At 39.7% G+C, this 20,369-nt stretch overlaps 1 pseudogene; it reads right to left on the bottom strand.

Annotated features, from left to right (window-relative positions):
• Positions 1-7,384: 7,384 nt before the first annotated feature.
• On the bottom strand, positions 7,385-19,591 carry LOC133242225 (small ribosomal subunit protein eS1-like; annotated as a pseudogene).
• Between the last annotated feature and the right edge of the window lie 778 nt (positions 19,592-20,369).

Raw genomic sequence — 20,369 nt, 5'->3', positions numbered from 1 at the left:
ATCCATTTCATTATTCTACATGTGAATATCCAGTTTTCCCAATACCATTTATTGAAAACGCTATCATTTCCCCAGAGTACTCTTGGCTCCCTTGTCAAATATTGTTGACAGTATGTGCATAGTTTTGTTTCTGGGTTGTCAGTTCTGTTCCATTTGTCTACGTGTCTATTTTGATGCCAGTAGTATCCTGTTTTTATAACTATAGCTTTGTAATATACTTTGAAATCAGGAAGTACAATGCCTCCAGCTTTGTTCTTCTTTCTCAAAAGCTCTTTGGCTATTTACAGTCTTTTGTACTTCCACATGAATTTTAGGATGGTTTTCCTATTTCTGTGGAAAATGTCATTGGAGGACTTTCCTGGTGATCTAGTGGTTAAGAATCTGCCTGTCAATGCAGGGGACATGGGTTTGATCCCTGGTTGGGGAGGACTCCACATGCTGCAGGGCAGCTGGGCCCATGCACCACAGCTACTGAAGCCCACTTGCCTAGGGCCCACGCTCCACAACAGGAGAGCCCACCGCAGAGAGAAGCCCATGTACCAGCACTAGAGTGTGGCTCCTGCTCACCACAACTAGAGGAAGCCCACAATGTGCAGCAATGAAGACCCAGCACAGTCAGAAAGAAAGAAAGAAAACCTTTTAAATGCCACTGGAATTTTGAGAGAGATGCACTGAGTATATTAATGGCTTTGGAAAGTATGGGCATTTTAATAATATTAATTCTTCTAATCCATGAAGACAGGCTATCTTCTCCTTTTTTTCTGTCTTCTCAACTTCTTTCATCAAAGTGTTATAATTTTCAATGTACACATCTTTTACCTACTTGGTTAAAATTTTCCCTAACTATTGTATTGTTTTTCATGCTATTATTAATGAGATTGTTTTCTTTTTTCATACATTTCATTGTTACATATAGAAATGCAACTGATTTTGTATCCTGCAACTTTTCTGAATCTACTGATTAGCTCTAGCAGTTTTTTTGTGAAGTCTTTAGGATTTTCTACATATGAGATTTTATTATCTGCAAACAAAAACAATTTTATTTTGTATTTATATATAAGTCACAGGTATAGAACATTATAATTTGACAGCCATACACACTATAATGTGATCCTCCCAAAGTCTAGTTACTATCCATCCCCATATAATTGACTCCCTTCATCCCTTTCACCCACCCCCAACCCCTTGCCTCTCTGGTAATCAAGCTGTTCTCTGTATCTATGAGTTTGCTTTTGTTTTGTTTTATTTAGATTCCACATATAATTGAAATCATACAGTATTGGTCTTTTTCCTTCTGACTTATTTCACTTAGCATAATACCCTCAAGGCCCATCCATGTTATCACAAATGACAACATTCTTTTTGGCTGAGTAGTATTCCATTGTATGTATATACCTCATCACCTTTATCCATCCCTCTGTCAATGGACACTTATGTTGTTTCCATCTCTTGGCTATTGTACATAATGCTGCAATGAATATCAGTTCAGTTCAGTTCAGTCGCTCAGTCGTGTCCAACTCTTTGTGACCCCATGAATCGAAGGGGTGCCTATATTTTTTCAAATTAGTATTTTCATATTCTTGAGATAAATACCCAGAAGTAGAATAGTTGGGTCATATGGTAGTTCCCTTATAGCTCAGCTGGTAAAGAATACACCTGCAATGTGGGAGACCTGGGTTCAATCCCTAGGTTGGGAAGATTCCCTGGAGAAGGGAAAGGCTACCCACTCTAGTATTCTGGCCTTGAGAATTCCATGGACTGTATAGTCCATGGGGTCACAAAGAGTTGGATATGACTGAACAACTTTCACTATCCACTATGGTAGTTCTATGGCTTCCCTGGTGGCTCAGATGGTAAAGAATCTGCCTGCAATGCAGGAGGCCCAGGTTCAATCCCTTGGTGGGGAAGATGCCCTGGAGAAGGGAATGGCGACCCTCTCTAGTATTCTTGCTTGTAGAATTCCATGGACAGAGGAGCATGGAGAGCTACAGTCCATGGGGTCACAAAGAATCATACACAACTAAGTAACTAACACTTTCACTGTCACTTTTCATGGTAGCTGTATTCCTAATTTTTTTAGAAATCTGCATACAGTGGCTGCACCAATTTACAATCCCTCCCCACAGTGTACGAGGATTCCCTTTTCTCCATATCCTCTCCAATATTTGTTATTTCTTATCTTTTTGATAATAGCCACTCTAATAGGTGTGGGTAGGATGATATCTTACTTTGGTTTTGATGTGCATTTCCCTAATAATTAGTGATGTTGAACATCTTTTCATGTGCCTTTTCACCTTTTCATGTTGGTCATCTATATATCTTATATAGAAAAGTGTCTATTCATATATCTGCCCATTTTTAATTAGACTATTTTTGTTGTTGTTGAGCTGTATGAGTTCTTTATATATTGATAGTAACACCTTATTGGATTTGCAAATATCTTCTCCCATTCAGTAGTTTGCTTCTTTGTTTTGATAATGGTTTTCTTAACTGTGCAAAAGCTTTGTAGTTTGATGTAGTCTCTTTTGTTTATTTTTACATTTGTTTCCTTTGCCTTTGGAGTCAAATCTACAAAAACATCACTAAGACCAATGTCAAGGAGGTTACTGCCTATGTTTTCTTCTGGGGATTTTATAGTTTCAGGTCCTACATGCACATCTTTAATCCACTTTGAGTTCCTATTTGTTTGTGGCATAGGATAATGGTCTAGATTCATTCTTTGACATACGGCTGTTCAATTTTACCAGCACCATTTACTGAACAGACTTCCCTTTCTTCACTATATGTTCTTTCTCTTTTGTCATAAACTAATTGTCCATACATGTGTGGGTTTATTTCTGGGCTCTCATTTCTGTTTCATTGATCTGTGTGTCTGCTTTTGTGCTGGTACCATACTGTTTTGATTAAATAGCTTTGTAGTATAGTTTGAAATCAGGGACCATGATACCTCCAGCTTCATTCTCCTTTCTCAAGTCACTCTTTGTGATTTCATGGACTAGTCTGCCAGGCTCCTCTGTCCCTGGGATCCTCCAGGCAAGAATCCTGGAGCAGGTTGCCATTCCATTTTTTCCATTACTTCTAGGTCATACAATTTTTTACTGTATAATTCATAATAGTCCTTATTATCCTTTATATTTTCCACATAGCCCCCACTCCTTGGGTGGAAGATCTACTTCAGGTGCAGTACACTGAGAATACTGGGGCATCAATCACTCTTATCCCAACTTGTTCGTGAGGCAGAGGTTTCATGAAGGAAGAGGAAAACTGAAAAGACTAGAGGCTACCAAACCCTGCTCATTGCCCAGCTCCTAAAGCAGAAAGAAGCATGTGACTTTTCCTCTCCCCAGCTATGGAGCCATGGCTTAGAAATTTTGCCCAAAGGGAGAGGCAGACCATAAAACAGAGCCCTGGACTCTTTCCAAAGGAACTAACTCAAGTCTAAGGATATACTATCAAAAACAATGCAGGACCAGTGGAAAGTGATTAGGAGGAGACTGATAGTTTCATTAGAGGCACAAACTAAATCACAGGCCAGCTGGTTTACAGGGAGAACCAGTGAGACTGACAGCTAGAATACCCCTTCTAGGGTCAGAAGAACCCTCAAAGATTGACCTCAAACACTATCCCTCTAAACTAATCTGGATTTAAAGGGTTCCTTCTGTGGGGTAATTTATGCCCCAGGGCATTGTTGAAAGCAATAGAGCAATCAGCCAGCAATTAGTGGGTTTAACAGCTGGGTGTGATCAGGGAAAGAGAGCCTCAAAAAGAGTCCTGCTAAAACTGTCATCCCAGACTGATTGCTCATGCCCAAGACTTTGCCCTCTGAGGAGCAATATCAGAGGTTTCACACTGAAGGGGAAATCAACTTCACTAAAATAATCCAGCCAGTCACTAAGCAAGTAAACAAACAACGATGACTAGCCTCAGGGGCAAGAGAAGCAGTGTCCAGAGTTGCTATAATACTTTTTATAAAATGTCCATTTTCCAACAAAAAATTACAAGACATGAAATAAAATAGGAATGTATGATTCATACACAGGGGAAAAATCAGGTAACAGAACCCGTCTATGAGAGCAGTAAGATTTAATAGACCAAGACTTCAAAGTAGCCATTATAAATATATTCAAAGAACTAAAGGAAATCATGCTTAAAGGAGAGAAAGGTATGAACACTATGACTGACTGAATGTCTGTGTTCCCCTCAAAACTCACATGCTGAAGTCTAATCCCTAATGTTATGGTATTTGGAGGCAGTTCCTTTGGGAGATAATTAGATCATGAGGGTAGAGCCCTTAAGAATGGGATTACTGTCCTTATAAAGAGACCCCAGAGAGATCCCTTGCCCCTTTTGCCTTGTTAAGATACAATGAAAACTCAACTGTCTATGAACCAGGAAGCAGATCTTTAGCAAATATGCCACCACGTTGATCTCGGATTTCCCAGCCTTCAGAACTGTGAGAAATAAATGTTTCTTGTTAAAGCTACTCAGTCTGTGGTATTTTGTTATAGCAGCCCTAACCAACTAAGAGAATAACTATGTCTTATCAAGTAGGAATAGCAATAAAGAGATTGTTGTTGTTCAGTCAGTATTCTCTGGATATAAAACAAAGCGAGGTTATTTTAAAAAAAAAAGAACAAAATGCAAATTCTGGAGTTGGAAATACAATAACTGAGACTTTCAGTATCTGATTCGGCATGTAAGAAGCTTTGGAAGTTGCCACTCAAAACCCAGTGAAAAGTTGAACAGACTGAAAAAGTAACAGCTCTTCTTGGATTTGTAAGAGGGGAGAACACAGGGCAAATTACTACCCCAAGATGGAAGAGATAGACAAGTAAACACAGGAAGTCACAGCTTACTTGAACAGAGAGACTCACCAGTAGAAATGACCATAGGAACCACTGCAAGGGTAGAAAAATCTGAACTGTAAGTGATGAATTGCTAGAGGCTCAGTATGCAACTCTGAAAGCTAAAAACTCCAGAGGGACTCAATTAAGGGGGTTTCCATAATATTGTGAGATTTACCTCCAGGATTCAACCAATTTCCTACAGTTAATATTGGAGTAAAATCCCCTCATAGAGATGGGGAGAGGAAAGGAAGTATTTTGACATACACTATCACACTCTATTCTTAACAATATCTGCCTTCATGGGAAATTAATTAAACAGAGTCTAACCTGTTGAGGTATTATCAAAACCTAACTGACCTAGGGAGAAGGGAAATACCCAACTACAGCCCATTATAGACATCCTGCCCCAACTATAGGAGAAGAAGAGACTAGAAACTCTTGTGAAGTTCACAGTCCAGAGGCATAGTGTCACTAAAAGACAGATCTAATCACAGGAATGTATAATCCTCTCCGTCCCCCAGCACTTCACCACCACATTACTAAGGCCTGTTTACAGCAGTTCCTTTTACGCAGTACATCATGTCTGGCTGTTAAGAAAAAGTTACAAGATACCACAAGGCAAAAAACACACTTTGAAGTGAGAGTAAGCCTCAGAAGCAGACATGGGAGGAATGTTGGAATTATCAGATCAGGAATTTAAAACAACTATGATTAAACTACTAAGGGCCCTAATAGATAAAGTATGCAGCATGTAAAAACAGATGGGCAATGTAAGCAGAGAGATAAGAATCCTAAGAAAGAGCCACAAAGAAATTTTAGAGATTAAAAACACTGTAACAGAAATGAAGAATGCCTTTGATGGGCTTATTAGTATACTGGACATGGCTGAGGAAAGAATCTCTGAGTTAGAGGATACTTCAATAAAATCCTCAAAAACTGAAAGCAAAGAGAACACAGTCTGAAAAAAAGAAAAACAGATAAAAATATCCAAGGTCTATGGAACAACTTAAAAAAAGTATAACATCAGCATAATGAGAACATCATAGGAGAAGAAGAAGGAACAGAAGAAATATTTGAAACAATAATGACTGAGAATTTCCCCCACATCAACCTCAAACACCAAACCACAGATGCAGGAAGCTCAGGGAATGCAAAGCAGGATAAATGACAATAAAACTACATCTCTGCATATGATTTTCAAACTACAGAAAATCAAAGATAAAGAAAAAGCCTAAAAGAAGTCAATGGTTTAAAAAACAAACAAAACAGCAAGAACTATAACAAAACCCCACAATATCTTACCTATAGAGGAACAAAGATAAGTACAAAGATAAGAACTACTCCTCAGAAGCCACACAAACAAGAGGATGAAGTGAAACATTTAAAATGTTGAGAGGAAAAAAAAAACCAACAACCTAGAATTCTTTACCCTGCAAAATTAACCTTCAAAGGTGAAGGAGAAATAAAGACTTTCTCAGCCAAACAGAAGTTGAGAGAATTTGTTGCCAGTAGACCTGTCATGCAAGAAGTGTTAAAAGGTGTTCTTTTAAGAGAAGGAAAATAATATAGGTCAGAAACTCAATCTGTATAAAGTAAGGAAAATATCAAAGAAGGAGTAAGTAAAGGTAAAATTAAAACTTTTCTCTTTCTTATTCTTGATTGATCTAACAGACAACAGTTTGTTCAAAATAACAATACCAACAATGTATTTGATTATGTATGCTTAATGTATATATCACATATATAGATATATACTTACGTATGCTTAGATACGGGCTTCCCTTGGGGCTCAGTGGTAAAGAATCCGCCTGCCAATGCAGGAGATGGGGGTTCAATCCCTGGGTCAGGAAGATCTCCTGGAAAAGGAAATGGCAACCCACTCTAGTATTCTTGCTTGGGAAATCCCATGGACAGAGGAGCCTGGAGGGCTACAGTCCATGGGGTCACAAAAGAGTCAGACATGACTTAGCCACTAAATAACAATAGCAATTAAAATTAAGTCAAAATCACTATATTAATTTTAGACAGAACAAACTTCAAAGCAAGGAACATTATCGAAGATAAAGAAGGGCATTACACAATGATAAAGGGGTCAGTTCCGCAAAAAGACATAACAATCATTAATGTGTATGTGCCTAACAACAGAGGGTTAAACTATGTGAGTCCAAAATTAATAAAATTGCAAAGAGATATAGATGAGTCCACTATCATAGTTTCAGACTTCAACTCTATCAGAAATGGAGAGTGCACAGAAACATTCTCCAAGACCATATGTTAGGCCATAATACAAATGTCAATCAATTTAGAAGGACTGAAATAATAGGAAGTATGTTCTCTAATCACAGCAGAATATTAGAAATTAATGAGTGAAAGAAATTTAGAAAACTCACAAATAAGAGGAAATTAAACAACGCTCCACTCTTGCTTGAGACCTTTTCTGAGGTGTTTGAGGTTCCTCCTTACTACTTAAGTCTTCCTATCAGACTGAGACACTTTTTGACATGTTTGAGATCCTTCTTTGTCACAAATAAAACTTTTTATTTGTCACCATTAAAAGTCTGAATTTTTTTAACTGATTCTTGGACTGGACTCATATCCATCAGCCTATTCAACTTTAGTACCTGTCTCATCCTTGATAGCTTTCCAGAACTACTACCGTCACCTCATGAAGCCCCATGAGTTTTCCCAATTCAAACTTCCCAATCAAACATTGTTAGATGTCTCTAACAATGACATCATGGAGTGGATAAGTACTTTGGCAAATCTTATCTGTGTGTTTTCCAGTATTGTCTGGAATCAATTTATTGACCACTTCTTTCAAGTTATTTGTCTATAACTCTAGGTCATGATTTTCATCATCATCTTCTGGATTTGGCAGACCTGTTGCTGCTGAGTGTAAGAGATCTTCCAAATATAATTGTTGCATTTTTTAAATAAAATAGACAAACCAATTAACTTTCAGTAGTCTTGACACTGACATGAGCTTCAATCACAGGGTGCCATTTTTTGAACCATGGAGCACATTTTGTCATAGGTAAACTCCATGCCATAAAGTTAGGTAGCTTTGCCCCGAATAGCCTCAGTAATTAGCTTGAGTATTCTAAATGCAACTTCATCATCCTACAGATCAACAAGGCTCATTTCAAAAACATGATATAATTTGAATTCTTGAGTTCTCATGACTAGTGTTTTTCCAATATTTCTTGTATTGAACATAACTATGCTTTCACATCATAACAGTCTTTCTAAGGAACTGGATCAACCACTTTCTTCTTGCTTTCCTTTTTGCCACCTTTCATTAGGTACCTGTTCCTGCCAACCGTCAAGGCACTGCTGCTCAGAGCACTTCATTCATTTTGAGACTCTGACTTCCCTATCCTGACATGTTTTTGATTTTCCCCTATCTATTTGAGATTCTCCCTGACTTGTTCTACCCTCTTCCTGATGTATTTGAGACCCATCCTTTTATATATATATATAGGAAAATATAGGGGAAAATTAATAGCCTACTCACAGCCTCTTGTTTTAAAACTTAGAAATTTTTAATTTGGCTTTAAAATTTTCCCCTCTCTGACAAGACAAAAAAAGTGGAATTTTCCTCCCTTTTCCTTAATTTGGTAGCTCCCACAGAATAGTTTTTAATTCTAAGCAGTGAAAACCAAGGGTGGAAAGGGTTGCTGAAAACTGGAGTATTTATTTATAATCAACAATTACTTGGATGATCACATGGGCTCCCCTGGTGGCTCAGTGGTAAAGAATTCACCTGCCAATCCAGGAGACATGGGTTTGACCCCTGGGTTGGGAAAGATCCCCTGGAGAGGGAAATAACAACCTACTCCAGTATTCTTGCCTGGGAAATTCCATGGACAGAGGAGCCTGGCGGGCTACAGTCCACAGGATTGCAAGAGAATCAGACATGACTTAGTGACTAAGCAGCAACACCACACCAGCACTGAAAGACCCACCTGAATTTTGTAATTGAATGTCTGTGCATGCAGCAAAAGCCCAGAACATTTTGAGATGCAGAGTAGTATCAGATCACCATCTGGATCATAAATAATTTATACATTTTAAATACTTTGGAATCATATGGGTCAGGCAATAAATAATATACTAAATCTCAGTGAGAAAAAAATTCTCCAAATGTTGTATCTGTGAATCCAATTTAAATCCTAATAACAGTTCTGAGAACTTGATCAGAATGCAGGAAAGGCCCCTAGTGCTTATGTAAAACTAAATGAACATTATTCTTGATTTTTTTTTTAATATACCAAAGAACAGCTGATCAAATTAAGGTTAGATCTCCACTGTCTAGTCATGGGAGCCAACTGGAATTGAATTCCACATCCAATACCCTGTCTTTGGATAAGACTTTGATGTAAGACTCCCTTATCAGATCCTGACCAAATGGTGACTTTACATGCTGGGTCCTGAGTTTGAGAAATACGGTCAATGCTTTAGGGAATTTTGAGAGAAGTTGCTGAGGTATCTGATTATTTTCCTTTTTTAGTTGCACTGGGGCTTTGTTGCTACATGCGGTCTTTCTCTAGTTGTGGCAGGCAGGGGCTACTCTAGCTGCAGTGTGCAGGCTTCTCGTTGCAGAGCACAGGCTCTAGGCACACAGGCTTCAGTAGCTTAGGTGCTTAGGTGCTTAGGCTTAGGTGCTCCAGAGCATGTGGAATCCTCCAAGACCAGGGATGGAACCTGTGTCCCCTGCATTGGCAGGCAGATTCTTATCCACTGTACCACCAGCAAAGTCCCTGAGGTATCTGATTCTTGAAGAAAGACAGAAAGAGAGTCCGGGGGCTGATCTTAGTTGGTGGTAAGATGGTAAGACAGAGCACTGGGCTGCCTCAGACCTTGGGAGTGGGGCACTGGCAGGGGGTAAGGTCAAGCTGGATGTTGTCATGAGGTCACAACAGAAGCTCTTCCAGGGTGGAAGCAGGGGCCTGAAGCCTAGAAACAAACTAGGTTAGGAGCTGGCAAGGTAACTTGACCACTGACCTTCACCAAGCACTTGTCAGTGACTTTGGTCAGTCTTTACAGGCCCAGCCATCCACCTGCCAACCCCTCTTCGGGCAGTGCCTTAAAGGCCCCGCAGATGAAGCTTCAGTATTACACTCTCTGGGGTGGATTTCAATGAGTTGATTGGGCACTTTTTTTTTTTTGTCTTATTGGGAAATGAAGGATCATGTGCAGTTCCTCTGAATTTGAATATGTGTGGACACAAATGTGTGTTTTGGGGTACTTCAAACTTTTATTTCAAATATATTGAAAGAGTTCTTTCGGACTTAGATGTCTGTTTTACCATCTATCTCTTTGGATATACCCAAAAAGGAAAATTATATTACAAAATAAATTGGTGAAGGTATTCCTCAGGCTTCTTCACACTGCATACAGTGATAGATTTACTTCACACTAAAGTATATAAAGTGCTACTAGTCCTAAAGTCACTTATATGTAAAATCTAAAAAAATTAAAATAAATAAGCTTGTAGAAGCAGAGGATAGAATGGTGGTTGCCAGGGGCTGAGGGTGGGGGAATAGGAGAGATGTTTAAGGGTATAAATTTGCAAGTAGTAGATAAATAAGTCCTGGAGACTAATACACAGTACAGTGATTATAGACACCCAAAATCGTATTATAAACATTAACCTTACTAAGAGACTAGATCTTAATTGTTCCAAACACTGAAGAAATGATTATGTGATACGATAGAGGTGTTAACTAATGTTACAATGGCAATCATACTGTAATGTAAATATATCCATCTATATGTCATACACTTTGAACTTACACAATGTTTTATGTCAAATATATCTCAATAAACAAAATAAATTATATATATATATATATATATATAGTTTGTGGGAATATAATTTGATACAACCACTTTGGAAAATTGTTTTACAATGGCTACTAAAATTAAACATACGCCCACCTTATGACCCAGCAATTCCACTCCTGAATACATACCTAAGAAAAATCAGTGCATATGTTCACCAAAATACATGTATAAGAATATTCACAGCAGCACTGTTCATACTAGTCAACATTGGCAACAATCAAAATGTCTATCAACAGGAGAAAGATAAATACATGGATGGTATATTCATACAACAGAATAATACACAGCCACAAAAAAGAACAAATGACTAAGATACACACTAACCTGGATGAATATCATGGACATCATGACGAATGAAAGAAGCCAGACACAAGAATACATACTGTATGATCCATTCAAGAAAAGACAAAACTAAAAGATTGTGTGAAAGTTAAAGTGTTAGTCGCTCAGTTGTGTCCGACTCCTTGAGACCCCATGGACTGTAGCCCATCAGGCTCATCTGTCCATGGGATTCTCCAGGCAAGAATACTGGAGTGGGTTGCCATTCCCTTCTCCAGGGGATCTTCCCGACCCAAGGGTCAAACGCTGGTCTCCTGAATTGCAGGCAGATTCTTTACCATCTGAGCCACCAGGGAAGCCCAAAGGACTGTGATAAAAGTCAAAATAATGATTACCTCTGAGAAGGAGCTATTATTAACAAAAGCAATAAATGCTCATTGTAAAACACAAACAATGGTGCCTGGGCCTCTCTTTCCTGGTGTATCTGCAACACTAACTTCTCACCATTAAGTCTTTGTTTTAGTCAGGGAGGCCTACCCTGACCACCCTATTATAAATTGCAATCCACACTCCTCAACTCTTGATCCTTTTTATCGTCCTTTTTCACTTTTTCTATTATGCTTTTTACCTGCTAAAATACTCTAGAATTTACTTCTTGTATTTTTTGCTTACTACTTTGTCCTCTTGCTAGAACAAAAGCCCCACATCCGTTGACTGGGGAATATAAAGACCTGGCCCACTTGCCCCAATTCAGGGCATCACCACAGGTTAATTCCTGCTCCAGACCTCCCCATGGGATCCACTGAGACCTTTGTTACAACTGCTTCCAAACCCAACTTCTCCCTTTGCCCAATCAGACTTCACTCACTCCCCAAAAGTATTGATTTCTTGAGAACTTCCCAGTAAGTTTCCTGAATGTGCTAAGCTAAGCTAAGTGAATCAGTCTCAAAAGTCTGTTTTCTAGAGTATCTTAACTGTGACTCTGAACTCACGGAAACAGAGAACAAGGCAGGATCAGGTACAGGGGAAGAGTCACGAGTCCAGATTTGGACACGTTATCTTTGAAGCAGCTTTACCATATCTAAGAAATGTCAAGCAGGCAGTTGCATGTATGAGAAAAAGAACAGATTTTTTGCCCCTCAAGCTGCTCATGATATAATCAATAAGATAAGATGTGCTCTGCAAAAAAAACCCATAATATGTGGTGGTGGTTGTTGTTCAGTCGCTCAGTCACGTCCTACTCTTTGTGACCCCATGGACTGCAACACACAGGTAATATGAGCTAGTGTATTACACAAGATTATAGATGATGTGCTAGAGAGGTTCAGAGATGGTCAGGAAAGATCTTATGGCAAAGGTGACATTTTTTAATGTCATCAGTGAAGATGGGAGCAGAGGTGGAGCAATGTGAGCTAGGCCTGAAGATAAAACACCCAGAGCAACACACCGGGCAGGGGGCAGTTCAATTTAAATGGAGGGTCAAGTACGCAAAGGGGCTTAGTGGGACACAAGGTTAGTAAGTGTATTAACCATTAACCAGAGTTCTCCAGAGACAACCAATAGGATATGTGTATGTATTGAAAGAGATTTATTATCAGGAGTTGGCTCATATGATTATGGGTGAGTGCTCAGTTGCTAAGTCATGTCTGACTCTTTGTGATCCCAGGGACTGTAGCCCACCAGGCTCCTCTGTCCATGGGATTCTGCAGATAAGAATACTGGAGTGGGTTGCCATTCCCTTCTCCTAGAGATCTTCTCAACCCAGGGATCGAACACACCTCTCCTGTGTATCCTGCATTGGCAGGTGGATTCTTTACCACTGAGCCACCTGGGAAGCCCCACATGATTATGGAGGCTGGCAAGTCCAAAATCTACAGGATGGGCTGGAAAGTTGGAGACCCAGGAGAACTGATGCTACAGTTCAAGTCCAAAGGCATGTAGGCTAGAGACTCGGGAGAGCTGGTAGTGCAGTTCTAGTCTGAAGACCAGCTACTGTAGAGCCAGGAAGACCAACGTTGCAGGTGAGGTCTGAAGGCAATCTACTAGATAATTCTCTCTTGCTTGGGGGAGGCTGGTCTTTTTGCTCTAGTCACACCTCCTAATGATTAGACGAGGCCCATCTACATTAGGGAGGGCAATCTGCTTTACTCAAAGTCCACCAATTTAAATGTTAACCTTATCCAAAAACACCCTTACAGAAACACTCAGAATAGTTTGACCAAATATCTTGGCACCCCTTGAGCCAGCCAAGTTGACATGTCCAGTAAACCATCACCAGAAGGTATGGGTCAACTGAGGAAAGACCTTGAATGCTAGCATTCGGGCTATGGGAACTTATAAAAGTTTAGAGGCCAGAGGATTGGAATGAGAGATCCTGGAGGCAGTGAGAGAACTTAGGAGACTACTGTAATCATCTCGGCAAGAAGCAAAACAGGATAATGACAGTGAGACTGGAGGTCAGTAAGACTTTGAATGCTAGAGATTAGGTTGTTTAGAGGCCAGAGGATTGGAATGAGAGAGCCTAGAGGCAGAGAGAGACCTTAGGAGACTACTGTGATAATCTAGGCAAGAGAGAAAGCAGGATAATGACAGGGAGCCTGAAGGGAGGAAACAGAGGCAAGCAATGTGAAACAGACAAGACTTGGCAAGTGACCAGTCCTGGGGGATGAGGGAAAATACGCAGAGAATGACTTTGTAGTTTCAAACCTAGGCAACTAAGAGAATGGTGAAGCCACTGAGAGCAATGGAGGCATCGGTGGAGAGAAGATGCCTGTCTCCCTGAGGGCTCCTCTTGTTGCAGAGTTTGGGGCATGTTCAGGGTATCAACTGATACGGGACTTCCCTGGTGCTCCAGTGGTTAAGAATCCCTGGTGGTCCAGTGGTTAAGAATCCACCTGCCAATGCAGGGGACACAGGTTAGATCCCTGGTCTGGGAAAATCCCACATGCTGTAGGGCAACTAAACCCGTGGGCCACAACTACTGAGCCCACACACTCCAGAGCCCGTGCTTCGCGACAAGAGAAGCCACTACAAAGAGAAACCTGAGCACCTCAGCTAGAGAGTAGCCCCTGCTTGCCGCAACCGGAGAAAGCCTCCTCGCAGCAACAAAGACCCAGCACAGCCAAAAATAAATAAACAAAAATAGATATTTTAAAAATTATTGCATAACAAATCACCCAAAAATGGTGACCTAAAACCAATAAAACATTTTACTCACAAATCTGAGGGTGTCTGGGCTCACATAGCTGTTCTCACCCATTGTAATGATGAATTGTATTAATTTTGTGTTGGTAACAGGAAATTAATTCTTCACATAGGTATTATTAAATGGCTGATACAAGTAAACATTTCTGTGTATTACCTACTGAACTTTTTTTAAAATTGAACACCGCTTTTATCTACTGACACTGATTAATTCTAGATCTACTTCACTGCCCTAAAAGAAAATTATCTGCTGTGCTACCTCTTCTATGCCAAGAAAGCGTTCTGAGTTAGAGTATGAAATGTCTAACGTGCTTTAGAAGTAAAGATTGGTTGAATGAGGTATCTTACATTAATTTTAGATCTCCCTTTAATTGTAGTTTTATTGCACTTAAATGTTAATCACCCAGTCGTGTCCGACTCTCTGTGATCCCATGGACCGTAGGCACACTTGATCTTAGCCAAAAGGCTGAGAAGCAATGATTGTAGTTTTCTAGGATTTTATTAAATACTCTAGATACAGTTGAAAATTTTAAAACAACTTTATTGTGGCATAACTTACTACCATAAAATTCACCCTATTTTTAAAAGTGCAATCCAATGATTAGCCATCTGATCAAGCTGTGCAGCCATCACCACAATACAGCTTTAGAACATTTGTATCATCCCAACCCCAGGCAACAACTGTCTCTACAAATTTCCCTCTTCTGGACTTTTCATATAAATGGAATTGTACAATATATGTTCTTTTGAGTCTGACTTCTTTCATTTACCATGATGTTGGCAAGGTTCATGCGTGTTATAGCATGCATCAATACTTCATTCTTTTTTATAGCAAAATAATATTCTACCATATGGATACACCACATTTTGTGAATATCTACATACAAGTCTTTGTATGAACATAAGCATTCATTTCTCTTGTGTAGATCCCTAAGAGTGGATTGGCTGAGTCATATGATAAATTTATATTCAACTTTTTAAGAAACTAACAAACGGTTCTCCAAAGTTATGGTCCCATTGTTTCTTACCTACCACCAGTAGGGTTCCTATTTATTCACATTGTTTCCAGCATTTGTTACTGTCTGCCATTTTTCTTATAGCCATCCTAGTGAGCATGAAATGGTACTCATTGTGGTTTTGATTCACATTTCCCTCAGAACAATGATATTAAGCATCTTTTCATGTGCTTATTAGCCATTTGTACATTGTCTTTGGCAAAAAGTCTATTAAAATCCTTCGCTCATTTTTAATTGAGTTTTTTGTCTTTTTAAGGCTGAGTTGTAAGAGTTCTGGAATAACAGGTTGAAATTGAATATAATCAATACCATCTTTCTGGAGTACATATGGTATTATGATTCAAATGCCCTAGAACTGTATTTATTTTTGTTTATCCCTCTAAGTAGGCATTGTGGTGGATACTACAATGCACTACCCAGCTCTTCCTTCTTGATGTCCAACTTCAAGTGTATGGTCAGCAGACAGCTCTTAGATGTCAGTCCTCCAGGGTCTGCCTCAACTGCAGAGAACCACCAGGCAGCCCACATCCAATGATCCGTGCAGGTGTATAAAGTTCTGGTCATTTCCACCCACCTCTGGACAACTCTGCAGGACTACTCTAACTCCAGCTCCCCATAGGGTCAGCCAAGTCTGTCACCAGGCTTGCATCCAAGCTTAACTTCTCCGTCTGCTCAGTCCTGCTTTCTTCCCCTCTATTCTACAGGTGTTGATTTCAAGAGCACTTTGTCCCCCATCTTTACTGAGATATAGCTGACAAATAACATTGTGTAATTTAAGGTGTACACTGTGTTTATTTTATATATTTGAAATTTTGCAAAATGATTACTACCATATAATCATTTCTTTATTGTGGTGAAAACATTTAAGATCTATTCTCTTAGCAACATTCAAATATATGATACAGTATTATTAGCTATTATTTCCCATTAGATCCCCAGAACTTGTTATTCTTATAACTGGACGTTTATACCCTTTGACTAGCATCTTCCCATTTCTCCAATCCCCAGCCCCTGGTAACTCTGTTTCTCTTAGTTCAGCTTTCTTAGATTCCACAGGTTAGTGACACCAGGTAGTCCTTGTTTTTCTCTGACTTGTTTCACATACACACGTAGTCCTTGTTTTTCTCTGACTTATTTCACATAGCATAATGCCCTCAAGGTTAAAACAAGTTTCACAAAGGACAAGATTTCCTTTTTTTCTCATGACTGAATAACATGTATGTGTGTGTGTATGTGTGTGTGTGTGTGTGTGTGTGTGTGTGTGTGTGTGTATCTCACATCTTTATGTTCATCCTTTAATGGATACTTCAGTTGTTTCCATATCTTGGCTACTGTGAATAAGGCTGCAACGAACAGAAGAGAGTCGATATCTTTTTGAGATATGGAAGTGGGACTGCTGGGAAGTTCTATTTTTAGTTTTGTGAAGACCCACTAGAGTGTTTTTCAAAATGGCTGTACCAATTTACATTCCGATCAACAGTACATGAGGGTTCCTTTTGCTCCAATCCTCCAACTCTTATCTCTTGTTTTCTTGATAATAGCCATTCTAATGGGTGTGAGGTGATATCTCATTGTGATTTGTATTTACATTTCCCTGATAACTAATGATGTCAGGCACCTTTTCATATGTCTGGTGGGCATTTTTATACCTTCTTCCAAAAAAGTATCTATTCAGGTCCTTTGCCCATTTTTCAATTGGACTTTTTTTTTTTTTTTTTGCTACTGAGTTGTGAGTTCTTTATATATTTTAGATATTAACCCCAACAGACCTATGATTTGCAAGTATTTTATTCCATTCTATAGGTTGCCTTTTCATTTTATGGCTCATTTCTTTGGCTGCACCAAAGGTTTAGGTAGCTGTAGTCTCACCTGTTTGTTTTTACTTTGTTGCCTGTGCTTTTGGTATCATATCCAAGAAACTGCTGCCAAGACCAGTGTCAAGGATCTTTTCTCCCTGTGCTTTTCACCAGGAGTTTTATCATTTTCAGTTCAGTTCTGTTCAGTTGCTCAGTCGTGTCCATCTCTTTGCAACCCCATGGACTGCAGCACGCCAGGCTTCCCTGTCCATCACCAATTCCTGGAGCTTGCTCAAACTCTCTGTTCGTTTCCAAGGCAAACCATTCAACATACAGTAATCTAAGTCTATGCCCCAACCATTAATGCCAAAGAAGCTGAAGTTGACTGGTTCTACAAAGATCTACAACACCTTGTAGAACTAACACACACACACACACACAGATGTCTTTTTCATCATAGCGGATTGGAATGCAAAAGTAGGAAGTCAAGAGATAACCAGGCAAGTTTGCCCTTGGAGTACAAAATAAAGCAGGGCAAGAGCTAACATTGTTTTGTCAAGAGAACAAGTTGGTCACAGCAAACACCCTCTTCCAACAACACAAGAGATGACTCTACACATGGATATTACTAGATGGTCAATACTAAAATCAGATTGATTATATTCTTTGTAGCAAAAGATGGAGAAGCTCTATACAGTCAGCAAAAACATTACCTAGAGCTGACTGTGGCTTAGATCATGAACTCCTTATTGCAAAATTCAGACCTCAATTGAAGAAAGTAGGGAAAAACACCAGGCCATTCAGGTATGACAAATCCCTTACGATTATGCAGGGGAAGTGACAAACAGAGTCAAGGGATTAGATCTGATAGACAGAGTGCCCAAAGAACTGTGGACAGAGGTTTGTGACATTGTACAGGAGGAAGTGATCAGACCATGCCCAAGAAAAAGAAATGCAAAAAGGCAAAATGGTTGTCTGAGGAGGCCTTACAAATAGCTGAGAAAGGAAGAGAAGGTAAAGGCAAAGAAGAAAAGGAAAGATATACTCATTTGAATGCAGAGTTCCAAAAAATAGCAAGGAGAGATAAGAAAGCCTTCCTCAGTGATCAGTGCAAGGAAGTAGGGGAAAACAACGAATGGGAAAGACTAGAGATCTCTTCAAGAAAGTTAGAGATATCAAGGGACTATTTCCTGTAAGAATGGGCACAATAAAGGACAGAAACGGAAAGACCTAACAGAAGCAGGAAAGATTAAGAAGAGGTGGAAAGAATACACAGAGAACTGCACAAAAAAGGTCTTAATGACCCAGATAACCACAATGGTGTGATCAGTCACCCAGAGCCAGACGTCCTGGAGTGTGAAGTCAAGTGGGCATTAGAAAACATCACTACTGGACTTCCCTGGTGGTCCAGTGGCTAAGACTCCACATTCGCAATGCAGAGGATACAGGTTTGATCCCTGGTAGGGGAACTAGATCTTACATGCTGCAACCAAGACTCTACATTCAGCAGTGAAGAGCCAGTACAGCAAATAAATAAATTTTTAAAAAGAAGAAAAGAAAATATCACTATGAACAAAGCAAGTGGAGGCTATGGAATTCCAGCTGAGCTATTTAAAATCCTAAAAGATGATCCTAAAAGATCCTAAAAGTGCAGCACTCAATATGCCAGCAAATTTGGAAAACTCAGCAGTGGCCACAGGACTGAAAAAGGTCAGTTTTCATTCCAATCCCAAAGAAAGGCAATGCCAAAGAATGTTCAAACTACCATACAATTGCACTCATTTCACATGCTAGCAAGATTATGCTCAAAATCCTTCAAGCTAGGCTTCAGCAGTACATGAACCGAGAACTTCCAGATGTTCAGGCTGGGTTTAGAAAAGGCAGAGGAGCCAGAGATCGAATTGCCAATATTCACTGGATCCTGGAGAAAGCAAGGGAATTCCATAAAAACATGTACTTCCGCTTCATTGATTATGCTAAAGCCTTTGACTGTATGGATCACAAAAAACAAACTGTGGAAAATTCTTAAAGAGATGGGAGTACCAGACCATCTTACCTGCCTCCTGAGAAACCTGTATGCAGGTCAAGAAGCAACAGAACCAGACCTGGTACAAAATTGGGAAAGGAGTACATCGAAGCTGTATACTGTCATCCTGCTTTTCTATATATAAGATCATATCATCTACACAGAAAGACAATTTTACTTCTTTCTTTTCATCTTGGATACCGTTTTATTTCTTTTGCTTGCCTAATTGCCAAGAGCACTTCTTAATTATTCTACACATTAAACTCCATCTCAGAATCAGCTTCCTGGAAAACCCAACCTCCAACAAGCAGCTTTCATTTTAATTCCTCAGAGATTGGCACATGGACACACACACATGCACACATACTATGACTTGACTGGCCCAGCAGTGGGCACCCAACCCAAGATGAATGGATCACAGCCTTTCCCTGGGAGTCGTGAACTTGGGAATCTGAGAGACTAAGTAGCTGCCCTTCTCTGGTGCAAACCTGGAAAATAGGAGGGTAGCAGAGAGTAATACCTCACATTTGATTGCTCACTTACTCCAAGCAGGTCTCCAAGAGAACCTAGAGCCATGATCAACCGTTGCTCAGCACCTGGGAAAATAGCCCTGGGAAGGCTTTTTATGTTAATGATTGATGATTTTGTTGTGCACACCTGGAGCAATGAACCATGCTGTACCAGCTTGCCAGGATTGCTTTGCACAAACATCAAGATTGATGCTGCACACCTAAAGGGAACTAGCTGTCTAGCTGGGCTCTGCAAGGAGATGAAGGGAGCAGGGACGTCCATCTCTGAAGCATGCTATCTAGCATCAGGATAACCACACAACTGCCTTCTCCACTCCATAGTGAAGCCAGAAAGTCTCCTGCAGTCTTTTGGTCTTAGATCCAAACCAGAAAATAGTAAGCAGTAACCTGGAGACTAATCTCTCTGCCTTGGCAATCATTTTTTCTCCTAGAACAGATCTACCACAAGAGCTCAGAACATATCCAACTGTCTCCAGAGTCGTTTCGGTTACACACGCCTGTGTTATCCACTGGTGAATTTTGAACCTGGAAACTCTCTGAATCTCTTTGCAATTAACTAATACATAATCAAGAAGGGTAGAGACAGTGCTCATGAATAGCCAAGTCATACATCAGTGATTCTTCTTTAAACACTGGCTGCTTTCTCTAATCATAAAAGTGATATTCTCTGTAAAAAAATTTTTTTTTAGAAAATGCAGACAAGTACAAAGGAGAAAAAAAAAAGTCACCCATAATTCCACCACTCAGGTACCACCATTTCAAATACATTGGTTGTACCGTGTACTGTACTGTGCTTAGTCTCAGTCATGTCTGACTCTTTTGTA

Source organism: Bos javanicus, chromosome X, assembly GCF_032452875.1.
Source record: "Bos javanicus breed banteng chromosome X, ARS-OSU_banteng_1.0, whole genome shotgun sequence".
Lineage (NCBI taxonomy): Eukaryota > Metazoa > Chordata > Mammalia > Artiodactyla > Bovidae > Bos > Bos javanicus.
The sequence above is the reverse complement of the archived record's forward strand: the minus strand, read 5'-3'. Positions and strand labels throughout refer to the sequence as shown.